Source organism: Coturnix japonica, chromosome 11 (assembly GCF_054131305.1).
Source record: "Coturnix japonica strain WE chromosome 11, WE-NBRP24, whole genome shotgun sequence".
Classification (NCBI taxonomy): Eukaryota; Metazoa; Chordata; class Aves; order Galliformes; family Phasianidae; genus Coturnix; species Coturnix japonica.
In genome coordinates this window covers 13,384,734-13,397,898 of record NC_140673.1, presented here as the reverse complement: position 1 = coordinate 13,397,898, position 13,165 = coordinate 13,384,734, and the positions used below count along the sequence as shown (strand labels likewise).

Genomic DNA, 13,165 nt, shown 5'->3' with positions numbered 1-13,165 from the left:
GAATAAGAAAAAATGAAGTAGAGGAGCTCTGTCTTTGATTTCTCTTAAGCTTTTCCACTATCGCTGTTTGTAGCTCAGATCTGTAAAGAGTGACAGTGGATACATTGGCTCAAAATATATATTACAAATATGCATCTGTCTGCTATGAAGCAAACTACATGCAGTCAGTGTTTAAAACAAAACTATATACATATGTATGTATGTGTGTATATATATATGTATATATATATACTGCAACATTATTAGCACTCTGTTCCCTGATATGTTTGAAGCCAATTAAGTAGCAATTAAGGGAAATATTTGGTTAATATTTTTTTTTACTTTATTTTCTTTGTATTTACTTGCTACACCTCAGTTACTTGGTATTACTTGGGAACATGAATTGCATCCATTTTCATTCAGCCATACAAAATTTATCATTCAGATGAACTAACACCTGAGTTGGTAACAGGCTGTGAAAATGTTTGCTTTTCCCTGTTCATTAGTTAGCATTTCATCTGTGAGCCTGGGATGGGTAAATTTCAGAGTGCATCTTATTTAACCTCTAAAAATGTATCCTCTGCTCAGTGACAAGGGGCACCCAGTGTTGTGTCTGCCCCACTCTTTACTTTTAGAGGACAAAGTTGCCAAATGCTTCCCATTGCAACTTTGTTCCATGGGGCAGCCTTGTTTGCCTTTTTCTGTCTGAAGAGATCCTTTCAGATGGGATGCAAGATTGATTTAAAGTTGTGTTTGTTTGTTTGCTTTTCAAGATTAAGAAAAGCTTAGTCCAGCACTGCAGTTGGTGATCTATCAAGTGCCCAAGGCTCCTGGTATGCTGCTGTCATTTTCCTCCACAAAAGGATGTCTCTGTTTCCGCTACTTGCAAAACAGCTTTAGCTGGTTTTATTTTCTATTTTTTTCACAGGAAGTTTTTGATCCAAGTAACCAGGTAATGCACTGTAACTGCAACCAGAAATATACAAGTGGGGAGATTTTTATTTAACCAAGGATTGTTGAATTGTAGGAAAATCCTGATGAATGAAAAGTGTGAGGTAAGTACACCAAAGCTAGAGGGCTTTAAGCTGCTCTGTGGATGATCTAATTCTGAAGGAGAATGGCCTCAGTTCATGGTAGCTTAATCCTCTTTTACAGTAAAGTCAGACCACTTCTCAGTGAGAATATCCACATAGGAATTTAATGCATTTTAACTTACATGTATTATTATCATGGGTTTAGTTGATTTATCTAAACTTTCCTGAATTACTTCTTGTAGAAAAACCGCTAGACATAGTCGTATGGTACTAAATTTATTTAAACTATAGCTATGCCCTTAACTTGATGTGGGTTTTCACGTGACCATGTGAAGTGATAGATGAAAAATGGATCATAAGCTGCCCGCCTTCCTTCCTGATCCCATGGTGTAGCAAAGATAATTCATTATTTGTGTCTACATTGCCCAGAAATATTTGGAAAGCCTCAGAACAAGTGTTAGGCATTTGTTCACATGTTGGGCAACATCAGGGATTTTTCTTTAGCCAGAATTCCAAACTCTGGGATTTTGGATCTTGAGGGTCAACAAAAAGAATTGCTGTGATTAGTCTTTGTGTAATCCATCATCTGTGCTATATAAAATGATACCTATCACTGTAGAGAAACTTTGACTAACATTGTGACAATCCAGCAGAATCCCAAAAGCATCTCTGAATGTTGTAAGATCTGTGTTGCTTCACAGCCACTGCTGCCATGGTGCGCTGCCTTTCATCTGAGTTCCTTTTGTCATCACACATGAGGTTATGGAAGCATCAGGAGCAAAGCTCCCTGCTACAACAGGAGGAGCAACAAATTCTTTGCAGGTCTGTTTGATTTTTTTTGCTTGTTTCTTAGACTCGTTTGAGCAGTTTACTTTATAGCAAGTTTGGCCTGAAGCTTAGGATACTAATAAAGCTGTCAAATGAAAGCATTACTGGTATTTGAAGAATTAAGCCTGCATTTGAGAAGTTAAAGTTTGCCCTGCATTATTTCTTTATTTCTCATTTCAGCACTGTTTGCGTACCACGTCTTTTTGAGTTAGTGCATAGCAACTCAAGTCGGCTAAAAGTGTATGGCATTAATGAAACTGTGAGCCACATAAAAGACGAAATTGCTTTTTCTCTTTCTGTAATTGCCACTACAATAAAAGCTGCCTTTACTGTAAATTTTTTCAGGGTTAACCCCTGCAGATCTCCCAGCTTGATGAAGAAGTAGTGTGATTAGAGGCAGAAAGCAGAACAGCTGACTTGTTGTTAGGGGTGTTCAAAGGCTGTAGGCAGCAGAAGGCAAAAGTTGCAGCTGTGCTGCCCAGTGCTGGGATGAAGTGCAGCATACTGGGTGAGGGTCAGGTGTGGTACTGCAGCCTAGCAGCTCAGGCAGCCCTGCCATAATGTGTATCCTTTTTAGTCAGCCTTGCTGAATGCTGTAGAGAGTAACTGGAAGGGAATGACAGTTTTTGCAATTCAGGAGAAAAGGAGGGAAGAGTTTTTTGTATTCTCTGTGATGGCCAATGTTGTGACCAACAGCCACTGATATTCTAGGGTGAGAAAGCAGGTGTGGGCAGTCCCTTTATGCAAGAGTTGGAAACAAAGCTCCCCTTTTTTAACTCTAAAATATTCTTACATTTGACTGGGTTCATCCATTCAAGTAATTATGTCACCTCTACATTAATCTTCAATCTAAACAATTCCACTTAGAGGCATCAGCAACATGTGTTTAAGTATTGGAGCATCCTCAGCATAACATACTCTGGTAATGTAATACATTGCTGAAAGTTTAAAATGATCTCTGATAAAGATACAGCTATTAAACTGGTTTTAATATCTACTGTTATTTTAAAAATGTAATAAAAAGACTGTATCTATCTTTATGATGAGAGACCATCTCTGATGAGAGATTGAACACATTCTTGTTAGTGTTCAGATGGTCAGACGTAGCAAAATGCAAACACTGGTGATAAATGCTTTCTCTGCTTTCAGTAATTATTTGTTCTGTTTTTTTTGTTTTTTTTTTTTCTTCCTGTTAGAATGGAAAATACATTTAAGAGTCTGAAAATTAGTAGATTTTTAAAATGTCTTGAATACCATTTCATCTGGAAAAAGAGGTTTAGAATAAGTAACCTGCCGTGCTAGAAAAGGTTGCTAATTATCTGAATTTCACTGTGGTTTAATTAGCAGCATCTACAGTAGAATGTGGAGGTGGTGCTTGTCACCTGCCAAGGAAAATGTTGTCTTTCAGAGGAGAGTAAATGATGTCTACCAAAATACAGCCTGATTTGAGATCTGCAAAAAAGAGATATGATAAATAAATAAATAAAAATCCCCTTAAATTCTTTTGATGGGCTGAAGTGAGTGGGCCTTAAGCAACAGGGTTCAGAACTGTGGTACCGTTGCCCCCAACTATCTGCACCCCCATCTGGGGAAGGTCTGAGTGCCACACCTCAGTGCTGGCTGTGAAAACAGATTGCAGACACTGGCAGGGGCACTCAGGGTGCTGCTGGATGGGGTGTGCTGCAGCTGGCACTCCTCATGGTTAGGGGAGAAATTAGCACAAGTGGGAGTGTCAGATCAGGCGTACCAGACTAATAGTGTGCTCCCTGTGAACCAGATGCACGTGAACAGGAATGAAACATGCCTGATAAAGCATGCTTCATCTTGAAGTTCTGCTTTTTTTGTTGTTGTTGGCCTTGTTAGCTGTTTTAATAAATGCAGTTTGTAATTTGGTTTTAATGTGCTTTATAGCTAGGGGAATTGGTTACTGATATTGGCTGTTTGTTACGGACAGCTCTGCCCACAGAGGCTGGATGCTTGGAAATGCTGGAATTGTGTTAATGAGGTGATGGGTCAGAGCTGGATGTTGCTGGGGTCAGGAAAAAGGTGACATTTAATATCTGCTGGATCAAATAAAACAGGGCTAGATCCCTGTCATAGGCTAGACTTGGTCAAGTTTCTGTAATCCAAAGGGTTATCTTTCTGCCCACTCTGTGTTTCCAAGCATTTTTATCCTTCCTCCAGACTTCAAATGCAGAGAGTTGGTATGCACAGTTGAGTTAGTGGGTAGTTTGTGTTTAGTGGTTATTTCACATTCACGAATGTGTTCTGAGCTCTTTGTTTAGAATCATTCTCATGGCAAGGAGCATACATAATACATCGCTGCTTTATAACAGAGGAAAGTAAAAGGGGGCATTCATTTCTGTGACAAATAGTGTTAAATCTATATGAAACTTAATCTCTTAATTATTACAGAAGAAATTATTTTCATAAAAAGTTACAATCTTTTCCACATGTGTACTGGAATTGACTTTATAACAGTGTATGTAATGATTTTGAATATATTAGGCAAAGCAGAAAAGATCAAACAGATCATAGAAAAAGAGATGCAGAAAAACATCAGCAGGTCATTGGTAAATTATTTTTTACTAAGGTACAGAAACACCATCATCACAGAATAAACATCTTCAGAAGATAATCTGCTTGCTCTGGCATTCTGGTGCTTAAAGTAGATTTACAAAACAACCAAAGAGAGAACTTGCATGTGAAGATACTTTATAGCAGGACCCAACAGAGGGGCTGATGACATACTGTCATTTCCACTCCCTTCCCACTAACTTTCCAATTATATTCAACTGCTGTCTCGTTTCTCCTTTTCTCACTTCTCTGTCCCACTGGAGTGAGTGACCTGAGTGTGGCTCCCTGTGCTGGAGCTGCCTGCTTCTCGAAGGTGCTAGTTGTCCTTTCCTCTCATATCATCTAATTGATAGCATAATAATTTCATCCCAGAGCACATCTTACCAACGTGCTTTTACTGCAGTTTGCAACCTCTGTTTCAGACCTAACAGTGGCTTATTTACTTGTCTACTTTTCCCCCAACTCTAATAGCTGATCTCATAAAAGATATTGCCTCTCCCCATAAACCTCAGCTTTCTACCCTACATACATATTCCTTGGGGGAAGTGAGCAAGAAAATAGCCTCAAGCCTGGAATTTCACTGTGAGACCTAACTTCATCCTTCTGCCATGTTCTCAGATTAGGGCCTGCATTGCAGGTGGGAGCTGCAGGACTTTGGGTGGCTTCTTGCTCATGGGAGTTTTGGGGCTGGGTACTGGATGCCAGCCACTTGTGGGAAGGTGACTGTGGTTTGACTTGCACAGCTCTTAGAAAACCCTCCCAGGGTTTTCTCCTTGAAAAATCACTAAGGTGTTTCTTAAATAAGACAATGATTTTAAACTAGAAGAGGGCAGATTTAGAATGGATATAAGGAAGATTGTTTTACATTGAGGGTGGTGATGCACTGCCACAGGCTGCCCAGAGAGAGGTGGTGGGTACCTCATCCTGGGAGACATTGATGCCAGGTTGGATGGGGTTCTGAGTAACTTGACTGAGCTGTGGGTGTTCCTGCTTGTTGTGGAGGGCTGGGCTAGACAGTCTTTAAGGGTCCCTTCCACCTCAAAAGATTCTATGATTCTATAATAATTAGATGCTTCTGTAAATAAAGTTAAGCAACATTAAAACATAACATAAACACTCTTCAAGTCAGCAGCCAGCCTTATGATGAAGTTTGTCCTGTGACTCCTTTGTGGACAGTTTTCTCTGCAGTTTTTAAGCAGTATTATGGGGTAGCGGAGCTCCCAGGGTGAGCCCCCGCGGCCAGCAACAAGAGCAAACAGGGGTGCAGCACTGCTGCTGTTTATCACGTTCCTGTATTTCTCTGATCCATCAAATTCACGGGTGTATTCCGTGGCATGATGGGCAACCAGCACAGCGGATAGCAGCAGTGCCAGCCCAGACACGGCGACACCCAAGCCACGACGGCCAAACCGTAGGTCAAGACAAAGGGAGTATAGTAGGAGAGCTGGCGAGCTGAGACAGCAGGGAGCAGCATGGAGCTGCGCTGGCGGCCGCCCACGCCGCGGGGCCGGGCCTGCGAAGATGCAGCGGGTGATGGCGTGAGGGCTTCTGTGTGCAGGGCTGTGCTCGCTTGACAGCACTGGGTGCGACTGCAGGGCGCAGGATGGCGGTGGGCTGTGAGCCGCGGCTGTGCCGGCCGAGCCCTGGGCAGCGTGCCTTGCTGCCGCTGGCACTGTGGGCTCTGACTGCTGCAGGGAGGCTTCTGAGCACCCACTGGAAGGAATGGCATGATATTGTGCTTTAGGGAACAGCGATAATCTCTTTTGGCATTGTGCTGTTATTACAAATGCACGTGTGTGATTTATCCCAATTAAAAAAAGTATGACAGACATAAGCCAGAGAAACGTTTGTAAATGGCACAGTCTGGTCCCGTCTTTGTTTATCACCACTGTGATGCATTGCTGGCATCCTAAAACGATGAGCCTGTGTTACTTGGTGTCAGCACAGGCTTGGCCAGTGGAATTAAAAGGTGTGCAGTAGTGAAACAGCCTGAGCGTTTAGCAAAGGGGATCCACAGCTCAGGTTTGCTCATTCTTTCCTTACTGCAGTTTGGATTTTATTGTTTGTTTGTGTAGTAGGAGGGAGATGAAATATAGAAGCCCTTTCTTGCCATGAATGAAAGAATTATCCACTGTGTAAGGCCGCCTCTATGGAATTAACATAGGTCCTTTCCGTATGCATGTAGAGTAAGATTTCAGATCAAAACGGACCACTGAAGGAATATACACCAGCGCATTAAAGAAAGATGCTGCATTATTCTGTACCAAAAAGGTTAAACTCGTCGGATTCTATGTAAACACTCATTTTACCCTAGCTAACCTGTAAAGATTTCATTTTGCATCATTTATCTTCTTCCTTACCGTATGCTATACCATCCCGAGCTTCGATGAAAGAATCATGTCTCCATTCATTTCCTATCTTGCTGAATTGCCTTCGCATTTCCTATCATCTGCACATAATCCTATTCTCTCCATTATTGTCTTAATACCAAGTACAGCACAAGATAATGGATAGGCACTGTAATAACAGTGTGGCCTGTAGGAGCCCCTCGAGGGAAATATCTTTGACGCTGGTAGAATATTAATGCATCCCAGGTCCCTGATCTTCCTCTTTCACTTCATCTCCTGTTTTCTAAACTACATAATGACTTTCATATACATGACAAAAGCATTAGAACAGAAAAAGACTCATTGATGAGCGACGGAGCTGTGTGATATTAAGAAGCACTATTCTCAGTTCTTTGTACAATTTTTGACCACCATCAGAGACAGTGTGTGCAGGTAATTTCTGATTTAAATAGATACAGGCATAAAGAACCATTATCATACTCTGTTAATCCAAATGCCCGTCACAGGCACTGCATGAAAATAAATTAAAATGTAATTCTTCAATAATGCATCTGTCTACAGGATGATTTTCAGCAGATTAAAAACAAACAACTTGATATCACTTAGAAAGGCTAGCGGATTGTTTTTGAGAAGCTTAATCATCAGCAGATTATGGAAGGGACAGTAAATCAAAGCAGGGTATGTTAAACAGTGTAGATTGTGTTGTAGCAGCAATTTACTATACATAATTTTTTAATAAAAGCGAAAAATTGATTTTCGTGAGCGTAAACATTGAATCTTGAGAGAACTCAGGTGCTATTATCAAGATAGGGAATGTTAAAAATGCTATTGTTGCTTTCACATGACAAGAACCTTTGGTTTCCTTTACCAGGAAGAGAAGTTTGCTCCTTTCAGGAGTGCCCTTGGCGCAACTCTTTTTCTCTCTCTTCCCCTCCTCTGAAAATTATCATTTTACTGTTGCATTTTGCTAATATACCATTCCCTCCCAAACCCAAGTGTGGACTCTAGCAAGGAATAGGAGCCCCCAGACCTTCCCTTTGTGCCAGTAGGAACTTGCCCAACCCATGGGTGCTGGGAGGTGGGAAACTTAGTCAAGAGTGAGAGCCAATGTATAAAGAACTGAGGGAGAAGCATTCAGAAGGTTCCAGAAAGAAACGAAAAAAGCTTGAAAATTAAGCATACTTTAAAGCAACAATTAAAACAAACCTCCCACCACACACAGGCACTCAGGAGCACGGCTGTCCTCACACCTCCAGCTATGCAAATACTGAGCAGTGCCTCCAGCTTCCCCACATGGCTCCGGGTGCTGCCAGGCCCTGGGAACCCGGGAAATGTCACAGTGAGAGACTGAAGCTGTGCTGAAGGAAATCTGTCCCAGGAGGGAGGGAGGAGACAGTCTGTCTGTTCCTGGCCTTGCTTTTGTTTTATTTATGCCCTAATTTTATTTTCAGATGATTCATTTGATTTATTTCACTGCTTTTAATGTTTCTTTTCTGTTCTGAACTTGAATGGTACTGTGAAATAGTCTAATATTAAATTATGGCGATTCTGCATTTTAAAATGGGCTCGGTGGGGTGGAAGAACACATGTGAAGCTCAGAGACATCGTGTTTTATGTTGGAAAGCTGAAGCTGTCCCTTTGAATCCTGGTAAGAGCTACGTTAGCAAGTTCTGTTGCTGTCATTATAAATGTAATGCCTTTTCTTTCGCATGTGCTTACTTGCCAAGAGAAAAAAATGACATACTGGGTGACACTGGTAGTGTGGGATCCCAGTCTAAGAGACTGTAAACAAGAGGAGGTGAGAAAGAACTCAGCTCACTTCTTTAAGAATCCACTTAAAACTCGTGGTCTAAATTTAGCTCTGGTATTAAAACATTATTGTTCCCCTCCACCCCCCTCCCAACACACACATTTCTCCTTCAAAAAGGGGTTTGGCTTATGGCTCCTCCATAGTTGCCCTACAACACAGTCAATAACTGATTAAAATAGGGTTCTATGAAGCAGACTCAGAGACCAGTGCTGTGGGATGCACAGGCCCTTTTCTGCTTTAATGGTGTTTGTTGCCTTTACTGGCTGTGTCATGCTGATTTGGGCTTAGCGTGACACAGCATGGCATGAATTACTGTCAACATGGTGACAAGAAGAAAATCTGAGACCCTAGCAGGTGCTAGGAAAAAGGAAATAGTGCTTTTTATTATTATTTATCTATAATATGGAAAACTGATGGTGACCTCAGTCCCTCAGAGCTACACCACTGATCACCATTATCAGTGTGAAGACTCTGAAGGAGTCCGCATTGCCTTAGAGGAAGGCTGAAATCAGTGAACCTGATGTCAGGCTGAGCTGGGTTGGGCAGGAGCCTGTGGTAGTTGGGAACATACTGGTGTTCTCAGACTGCTTGAATGGGTCCTCCTGGGATCTGGTGCTGAGTTGCCACAGCTTTGGTCTTGGGGCTGGACTTGAAGAAGAATATATCTTGTTTTGCCAAGAAGTGAATAGATTTCAATTAAGGCTCCATTTTAAGAAATATTTCCAGTCATGTATTAATTAGTCCATGCAGTGTGTCCCATCTGAGTGTGGGGGGCTTGTGGCTGCCTGCAATTACTGTCCTCTCCTTGTGGGGTTTTTGTTGGAGGGAAGCACAGCACAAGCACCTTGAATGGGTCTCCAATTTGCTGGGCCCCTTTTGTTGCTTTGACATGCCAAACAATGCTGACAGGATTTTTTTCTTTTCTCCTAGAATTGCATTCAAGATTTTTCTGGTGAACGGTTTTATGTTTTTTATTATATTTTTATGCTACTGGTTGGGTTACCGCCATGTCTGAAACTTTGGGAGGAAGTACTGTCTTTGCAGGGCTGAAATACCACTTTGATGCCTTTAGACACTGTATTCCTCCTGTAACTTCTGGCATACAGGCAAATTATCTTCTATTTGACTCTGAAAGATTCTGAATTATGTAACTGGAGTTCGCAACTAATAAGAGAAGTGACACAGATTTTGTTTGTCGTTTAAATGTTGTACCTTGTTCTACAGATTATTGTCTTCCCTCTTTTTTAAGTGTACTGCTAGCAAGCAATCTAATAAGACCACAGCTTTTCTTTATTCTATGTAGCTGCATTTCCAGTATTGAGAAAAACATGCTCTCCATTCAGTTATCTGTGATGCTACTTTTTAAATTATTATTCATATTTTAAGAGATATTGCATTCATTGTGCTTGAAATATACTTTGGAGGATTTTATCTGTGATGGCAACACGTGTTGTTTCTAATCTTAATCCAGGCAACACTAATTTTATGTTTGTGAGTAAACATAGTAATAAATGAGAATCCTCCTAGAATGGTAATTGGTGCCGCTCTTTTGTACTCCGGGTTTCAAATCTGCGTGTAATTGTTGGTGCCCTATAGAAATGTTAATTATCTTGGATAATCCTGTTTGCCTTGATCGGACTGGAGCAGTCCCAGTTAGTACGAAGATGTTACCCAGGAAAGTTAGAGAGCAGAATTTCTACATATCCCTGATGGCTGAACTGTGCAACAGTAACTGCAAACACTTCTTGTAACGCTGCTTTTAAGAGGGAAAGATACCGAATAAAGCAAATTAAAAATCAACATATAAAAAATCTTAGCTATAAAATAAGTTGAGTATAGGTTTAGAAGAGGGGATATGTAAAATGCCTAATTAAGAATAAAGAAAACCCCTGTGCTGAAGTTTCAAAACCCAAATGAGCATTGTATGTGGAGATAAAGCATTCCCAAAGGAAAACACTGCAAGAAAATTATTCTTGGCATTTTCTATTCATTTCTATTACATTGATTTTAAAATCAGCTCTTCTAAAATATGGCACTGTTTTATGTACATCTTGAATAGTATCTGCAGCAAGCTCTGCGCAGAGCTGTTTTGTACCAGGCTGGGCTGCACTCAGTTCCAGGTGATGTTCTTGGATATTCACCCCCCCAGAAAAAGCAGTGGCTACAAGTATGTGTTGGAAATGCCCACTCATTGCCTTCCATTGTGATTCTTTAACTTTCAGAGTGTGTTTTGTGCATTGTTGCTATGCAGCCATCTGGTAGCCCCTGGATTTCTGGAATCTGCCAGTGGGGACATGTGCTGACATTCAGAAGAGAGTAAGAGACTGTTAGCCAAAATATTCCTTTTGTCTTATAGATAATATTTGGCTTGCAATTAACACACCAGAAAAAATAAAAATCTGTTTTAGAAGTAAAAAGTAATAAAAAAGATGTTCTTCTGTAACTAATTAAGCTGCGGTCTTACTATTGCTTGAACTGATTTGGTGTGGTTGCTCATACCATCAGATAGAGGCAATCCTTATATGCAGTGGTGCAAGCCCCTTAGTTCTGCATAGAATGTCTTTGCCTATCATCTACTTTAGACACACCTTGATCGGGTTTTTGTCAGTGATCCCTGTAGTGCTCCCCATAGGCCGGATATGCTGTCTCTAATGTATAACTTTCATGTGTAAACAGATGCATTTAGTTTATTAGTTTTCTACCTCTTTTTAGTGGTGCAACTAGCAAAACATAGTTTTCCAGATATGAAACATCTAAAGCCAAACAACAGTGATATTCAAATGAATTTGAAATCTCTAATGGAAACACAAGGAGAGCCCTTCCAGGAACAGATTTATCCTTTCCTATAGCTATTTCTCTGTTGTTGGTATCGCTTATGGACAAGCTATGAAGTCCTCCATTCAGTCCCAAATTATTTTACAGATGTGTGATTGTATTTGGTTTTTCTTAAAACTCCTAGAAAGTAAGCTGCTAATTTTTCAAGGCTAGTTTGCCAAAGACTAATAAAAAATATGCATCAAACTACCAAATATTAGATAGATGCACTATTTACAGATACCTAACTTGCATATGTATGTGCACTGCAAAAGCTACAGTGAAAACAAAGTGATTTTAATGTTACTGTGGTTTTTAATATCAATGGCAAGAATCAAAGCTTCAAAAAAACTTGTGGCAGTGGATAAGGATCATAGGATCTCATTGCTCTATTTTTGCACAGGCTCATTAGCAGACCTCACCAACAGCAGATGACACTTCAGCTAACCTGAGAGTCAGTCTGGAGGCAGTGCAGGAGCCATGAGGACCACTCCATGCACTGAGTAATTTCCCTTTCAGAAAGCTTTAACAACAGCCCTCTGCCTCTGGGTAAGTTGGCCTATGATGTGATGCTGTTATTTTGTGGCAGGGTGATGGAAAAAATTTCTACTCTCTGCTAAAAATATCAACTGAAATAATTGGTGCTGGTGGATTTTTCCCTTTGTTCTTCCAGTATAGCTGGTGCACCAAAGCCACACGTATGGCATGAACAACTGGAGCACAGCAGCCTCCTGTTTGGAGGACAGGGAAAAGGCAGCTGCCTGCCTGCCAGCCTTGCTGTGTGGGGGGCAGTGAGCTTGGGCAGACATGTCAAAGCACACGCTTGCAGGCTGTAGCAGGGTAATGTAGACTGCACAGCTCCCCCAGCATCTCTCAGTGACCTGCAGTAATTTGTGGGCTGAAGGATACTTACAAGAGATTGTTCGCTTAGATTTAAGATGAAAAAAGGGTAAATAATTAATCTGAGGGTAATAATGAGGTCATGTTAGTGCCCTGGCAGAGTGGCGCTGCGTGAGGGTGGGCAATCCCAGGGGCCATAACACTGTGGGACATGGGGCTGCTGTCACCAGCTCTCTCTTCTCCCTTACTTTTACACAGTTCCATGCTGCAGTTTTATCTGTGAGTTTGATCATGGAAGAATATTTCCTTTAAATAACCATTTTGTTCACTATTCATTATGTTTTGGTATAAAGTAGGCAGGAAACCTAAGCAAAATACATGAAAATAGTGCCTTCTACTGGGACAGCGTGTGTGTAACTGATAGCACCATGGTTTTCTTGTTCCTCAAGATTACAAACAGAAACTCCTCTCAGGTATAGCAGTCTTCCAAGGGATGGCACATTTGAACACACAGTGAGTACTTTGGAGATGCTGGACTGGTACATCTGATTCCCCACAACTGCAGTTTTCTGACAGTTTTAATTCAGGTGCACCTTTAATAATGATGGAGACTGATGTTCTCAGCACTCAGTATTGCTGCTGTTAAAACCTTTGTATCTCTGTAGACAGACAAATACTTGAATTATCCAACCAATGCACTTTTCCCCCCTTTAAAACAACATTTTGACTGTATTATTTTACTATTTTATTTCTGGAGTGGTCAGACAGGAATGTGGCCATTAACACCTCCAACAGCTTATTCTAGGTATAGCAGGCTTTTGCCAGGACAGGCCACTTAAAACATTCATGCAAAGGGACAGAAGTGTTTTATAGTATTATAGTTAAAAAAGCCACCTTATGGTGCATATTAATATTTTTGTGACGGTTTGGGATGC

General features: G+C 40.9%; 1 long non-coding RNA gene across 7 annotated transcripts in view; it reads left to right on the top strand.

Moving 5' to 3' along the window:
• Positions 1-13,165, top strand: part of LOC107317371 (uncharacterized) — a 74,786-nt gene that overhangs the window by 30,449 nt on the left and 31,172 nt on the right. For 6 of the 7 annotated variants that reach the window (XR_014932722.1, XR_014932723.1, XR_014932726.1 and 3 more), the window contains 3 exons: positions 908-1,034; positions 1,715-1,835; positions 11,794-11,939. This is a non-coding gene — a long non-coding RNA (uncharacterized LOC107317371). The remainder of the gene's footprint in view (positions 1-907; positions 1,035-1,714; positions 1,836-11,793; positions 11,940-13,165) is intronic. The other variant, XR_014932725.1, reaches the window with a different exon arrangement.